Here is a 5,887-nt window from a genome sequence, read left to right on the forward strand (position 1 = left end):
TAAAAAAAAAAAAAAAAAAAAAAAAAAATACCAAACCTACGACCCTGGGAAAACGCACCCTGTAATTTCGTTCCCTTTTGCCTTCCTCGCTGCGCTCTCTGTCTTCTGGAGGATTGCTCCGAATAATAGCGTATGCGTAAGGAGGGTAGCTGGGGGCGCGGAACGTGAACGTTTATTCATAGCCCGTTAAATCAGCGAGTCGCTTCGCGCGAGCGAATTTCTCCAGCGAGGTCGCAGTTAGTCGCGTTTACGGTGGTGAGTTTATGTCGTGGGACGAGGAGGGGGATGAGGAATGAGGAACGGGGGGAGGGGTGGCATGGCCGTGACGACCTTCGACCTCTCGAAATTCTCGAGAGGGAAGCACGCCAAGAGGGACGGAGATATTTTCTTTCTTTCTATAGAGTAGCGCGAGTACAGAAAGCAACCTCGTCTGGTTGTGCTTTCGTGTTCATTGTTTATCGTCCGTCTGTGCTTTCTTTCTCTCCCCGCCATTGCTCCTTCTCTCGCTTCCCTTATTTGCCTTCGTAAATCACTTGATGGAGCACTGCGCCGGGTACGAGACTCTCAAGGAGCCTCCGCTCTCTCTCTCTCTCTCTCTCTCTCTCTCTCTCTCTCTCTCTCTCTCTCTCTCCCGAATCAATGAATGGAGCACTTTGTGCGGCCTTCGCCGTTCGCGTTATTAATCGGCCTGGTCCACGTTATTCGAGCCCTATCCACCGGAACTACTGCCGAAGGATGCAAACCCTTGGAAGTGGATGTTCTGGCATGCGTATTTCAAAAGGCTCCTCCAAGGCCCTTGGGGCGCTTCCCTTGGAGTGACACCGGCAGTGCCGGCGCCGGTTGACAGGGTCCTTGGGTTTCAGGTGGTCCAGACGCAAGCCACAGGAGGATCGCTTCTTGCTCGCAAGGAACGTTTTCCTACTGCAGGCACCATCGCCAAGGCTTCCGGTAATCTGCAGAATGACGTGATGGAACTCCTAAGCAGAGTTACGTCGAGCGCACAAGAACCCCTCAGGAGCGGGTGCACCCTCTCGAGAATTTTAATTTCTCACTGGCCGCCCCTGAATACGTACAAAGATGAATTGTGGATTGTATTTCCATTTTGAGATCCTTTCTGACCTACAGAATCCCATTAGTCTGAGCAAAAGCACCTGCGCACATGTGCAGGTACCGCAGTTTTCCTTTGAAGACGCAGAACGAAACGGACGGACGGGCCGTAGCGTTGCGCTCACGGAAGTGGGAGGAGCTGCATCAAGGTAGTCCACGTGTCCATAACTTTTCGAAAGAATTGAGAAATTTCGTGATCTTTGATATCTCGCGGGAGGACTTGAGGATTTTCAAAAGAGAACCATGGTCGTAGCAGAAGCTGAAGCACCCTGATACCATGTTGCGTAATATTTCATGACATCGTGGAAAGAGTGTCGACGCCGATTGAATTTCTCTCTCTCGCTCTCTCCCCCCTTCGCGCCCCTTCTCGCCGCGTTACGTCCTCTGGGTGCCGCGCTTAAATGCAGGAAATTAGTTTGTGTACCGGGTGACGTCTATATATAGACACTTTCATTGGGTTCAATATCTGGCCCACCGAGCAGAAGGGGGACAAGCCGGCACGTCGGTAGCAAAAGGAAGACGCTTACTTTCAGGACTCACTTCTTCGTTCGCCTAATTAGACGATTAGACGATTAGACTCACACGCGCGTTATCGAGCGCTTGCGGATCCTGCTCGGCTCCTCGGGGGAGCCTGTGCGCTGCTTGGGAATTTTAAGGAACGGGAGACGCGGCGGCCCTGCGCGTCCTACGAGACGCTCAGCACAAAGACACGTCGTTCGCTCCTGCGAGTTCTGTCGGTTCGTTCGAGTCTCGGGAAATTCGGTGACCCGGGTCCAACGTCGACGAGCAGAAGGAGCCTGCTTCGGGAGACTCGATTGCATTTACGTCCAACAGCGCAGCCACAGGGTCATAGGATGTTGCGCGAGAAGGCAAATCGACTCGAGTAGAAGTTTGAGGAAGTTTTGCGGGCAGTTTTGGATCTCGCGAATGAGCAGGAGAATTTCCAGGTCTACCGGATCGATGATTCCGCTTCTCCCTTATTCTCTTTCTCTCCCTCTTCTCGTGCACTCGTTTCCCCTCTGACCCTCTTTCTCATCCCGCTCCGCCCAGGGTGCATCGAGCCGCCCCGGAAAGTGCCGAGAGAATCCGGCAGGCATCGTGCATCCATTTAATAAACAAACAAACCTTGTGTACGGGTGTACGGTGCGTGGCACCCTGACGTGCCTATAGCACCTTCGTGCACCTTCCTCTCGGGCCACACTTGATCCCTCCGAGACTCAGCAGCCTGCCAGCCCGCCAGCTTCCTAAGCTTCTCTTTGGCCTTCCAGCCATCCAGCGAGCATCCTCGCTCTGTTTTCGAACCTCCTAAGCCCCCGACTAGCAGTTCTTGGATCTCGTTCGAGTACGTATGGGTCCCACCGACAGGCTCCACACCAGCACTCGTCTACGGCGAACGACATACCCACGGGCAGGAACACGTGCGCGCGCGCGCGCTCGTTCGCAGCCGCCGTGGAATACAGAGTGAGCGAGCGAGCGAGCGAGCGAGCGAATCAGAGCAAGCGAGAGCAAAGAGCTTGCGCAAGTTTCGACCCGACGATCGGACGGCAGCCACGCTGAGCTTTCGTCCTGGCCGAGAGCATCGGGGTTGCCAGTCGAGTCCACGAGGCCGAACGCAACTGGACGCCCGTGACTCTTTATCTCGGAGCCCGAAGTCGCGCTTCAGGTCGAGTGGGCAAGTAAACATCGACGCGCATATAGCGCCAGTTCGGCTGTCCGACCGTGTCAAGACACGCGGCGCTCAGGATTGCGCAACGTAATCCGTACGAAGACGCGCGTCCACGTTCGGCGAGTGATTTTATATTTCCAGGAGGGCCTTTATTAACGCTCGTCATCTGATTTCGTTCGGGACTTCTGTGCGCTCGCTTTCCCACTCTGCTCACCGAATCAGGTTGGACACCTAGGATTCTCCTTTACATTTCTCCTGGAACCGATTTCCGTCTGAGCAACTTTAACTTCGATTGAAAAGAATTTTTTTTTTATTTTTCCTACGTGTCATCCAACGGATTATCGTGAATTAGCGAGTGAGCTGATCACAGTGAATGCACAAGAATTTCATAGAAAACAGTAAGCGATCAATGGCCCCTCATCAATTTTCCTGTAGTTTTCAATCAGCCTGTGTTTCTTGCAGTTTTCGCGTTTTCGTTTCCCCGTATGAAATCTGACTCTCTCTCTCTCTCTTATTGCGCGGTGCACCTTACAAACTATATTAATGCATGGCCAATCTTTAAAGGACCTTTCTATCGGTCCACTCTTAATTATGCAATACATGCTTTTTCAATAAACTCTACTGCCAAATATTTGTTTACCAAATGCAATGAGATCCTGCCAGAAATCCTGTCTCAAGGCATTTCTTAGTGCTGGATATTGATTAAAGGATTTCGGAGAAAAAATATATTTATTTGAAAGACACGCAAGATCGGGTGCAAAAGATCGCTGATCTTTCTCAAAGTAGTGTGGAAGAGCTGTAAGGAGGGAAGGAGGATGCTTTTGTCATTTTAAATTGCACTGGATAATTGGATATACATAGAGAGCTCGATCGAACTTTGCGACTATGGAAACGCTGGTGGCCATCTGGAGACTGAAAGATCAATTGACTTTCGGTTTTTGTTGTCCGTCTGCCGAGCGACGCAATTCGCCGCCGTGGGAAGCGAATGGCGCCAGTTGCAGGTCGCAACGCTCGATACGTCGATTCGTGTAAGAAGAATAACGTCGAGGATAAGTGGCCGGAATTGCATCGCTCCGTGAAATTTGTTCTGTGCGGTTCGATGGCTGACAAGACGTTCTTCCTTGGAAGGAGAAAATTTGAATTTGATCGTGAAAACGAGTCATTGAACGACGACAGTCGGTAGCAATGATTTTTGGCAGGATCGTCACTACTGGCTTCACCCTACAACCCTATAGCCTTCTGCACAGTTGCCATTCGTTCGTTCATCCGATTCAATTAAATTCAAGTAGCGCCAGCCCATTAATTAGTACCCGTTACGCGATCCGCCATTAATTGGAATCAATAGTTAGCGCCGTTTACAAAGTTTGCACCCTCCGATCGGAGCATTTTAACCGAGTGGATATTCGGTAGCTTCCCTGGATTCCCTAGCTGTTGTCCCAACGGTATCCCGTCTTTTGTCGTTCGCGAAAATTTCCGAAAACCTGATATTTCGAAGGTTTACAAACATCCTGTCTCCTCGGTGTGCTTCTCGTTGTTCGATAGAAGAGTTCCTTTTCATTTAATAAATATGGCCTTGAATTTTACAAGTTCTTTCCTTACTTCTGATTTGCTTTATCGCTTAAATTTTCAAAAAAATACAATTTAAAAGAACGTCCAGACATCCTAAGAAATTCAAGGGCGAGCCGTGAATGTTGTCGAAATTTGAATGTTGTAATTTTGAAAATGGAGCCCCTCAGCAAAAAGAGTCGACGCGTCCTCATCGGTTGACAGCAACTCGATGCACACTCGTCCGGGATTAAACCAATTAAAGGACGGGAGCCAGACAAAAAAAGCGTAGAGCGACTCGTTTTTACATTTAATTCAGGGAGGAAACTTTGAACAGTCTTTGAACAGTCAACGAGGCGAAATGCCATTGCTAAATGCGACGCTTCGTACGATTGTTGATGCTTCAGGGAATTAGAGAAATTCTCGTAAGGTTTGTGCACGAGAATTTCTACGCGACAACTAACAGTTTTAAATTTATCAGGTAAACGCGAAGCAAAGAACGGCTCTCTCTTCCCCCTTCTCTTTCTCTCTTTGTTTTTCTGGAACTCGGAGCAAGAGACTGCAGGACGTTTCACGGGAATGTAAACTCGACCCGAGCTGATCCAGCTTCCCTATGAATATGAAAAAGAGATCCTTTCTCTATAGCACAGAAGACACATCCCACGCGGGAACGAGTTTGCAGTTTGCACAGTGAGTTAGGTTAGGTTAGGTTAGGCAAATATCAATGGGACAAATGACGGTGGAGAGATGCGAGAAAAAGGAGATATGCGTAGGATCGAGGACAGCCATGGGAGGAGCGAGAGAGGATGAAAGGAAAGTCCCTCGCTCGCCATTGCCTCACTCTTTTCTCTCCTCTCCTTCCTTTCTCCCCCGTTCATTCATTTCCACCCTTCTGCGCGCAACGAGCGCGTGTCTAAAAGATTTTTCAAATTTTGTCTCCAGCGATGCACACGGACCGAATCAAATTCCGCGAAACTCTGGTATCTCGATCCGAGCGGAAATTATAAAAATGAAACGTGTGTTCTCGAATATGAAAAGTTGGGGTCAGTATTGGACGAAAAAAAATTGTAAATCAAAAATTTCAATCCCACGATGCGAGAGGACGTCGGAAGAAGATGGGCAAAAAAATATTGATCGACCATCCGAATTTTTCCGTTTTCCACGCAAATTACTGTGTCAAGAATCTCGAGATGTCCCGTCAGCCCATATTCTGTTAACTGTCATGCCACCGTGTCTCCAAGGGACTAAAGAGAAATTGTCGCGCAAGCAAAAACCCACCCTAACTTCAGCCGCCCCCATTGCTCCACGCTGTCGTTCAACCTCATCGGGGTAAGCAAGGAGCTTGTCGAATCGACCGTCCCGAACGAACTGACGAGTTTATCGCTCGAGTAAAACACGAGGATTCATTCTCGAAGGGTTGCTAACAAGTAAAAACCCTCAAGTCACCCCTGTGTACATGTAGCCCGCGTAAAAGAAATCTTCTGATCAATTCACAAGCCTTTCTATTCGAGGATACACGAATACGACGAACACGAGCACAGCCATCCCCTGTTGATTTGAACTCTTGTA

The 5,887-nt window shown here is 49.3% G+C and overlaps 1 protein-coding gene across 5 annotated transcripts in view; it reads left to right on the forward strand.

Moving 5' to 3' along the window:
* Nucleotides 1-5,887, forward strand: part of LOC107264704 — a 42,545-nt gene that overhangs the window by 17,288 nt on the left and 19,370 nt on the right. The window contains exons 1-2 of one of the 5 annotated variants that reach the window (XM_025081843.1): nucleotides 2,660-2,995; nucleotides 3,074-3,171. The exons of 1 other annotated variant lie outside the window; for it this stretch is intronic. The gene's annotated coding sequence lies outside the window, so the exon portion shown is untranslated. Of the gene's footprint in view, nucleotides 1-2,659; nucleotides 3,172-4,799; nucleotides 5,009-5,887 lie in introns of those variants that run through there. 3 more of the 5 variants (XM_025081844.1, XM_015733245.2, XM_015733243.2) reach the window with 3 other exon arrangements.

This window comes from Cephus cinctus, unplaced genomic scaffold (genome assembly GCF_000341935.2).
Source record: "Cephus cinctus unplaced genomic scaffold, Ccin1 Ccin1_scaffold0189, whole genome shotgun sequence".
Lineage (NCBI taxonomy): Eukaryota > Metazoa > Arthropoda > Insecta > Hymenoptera > Cephidae > Cephus > Cephus cinctus.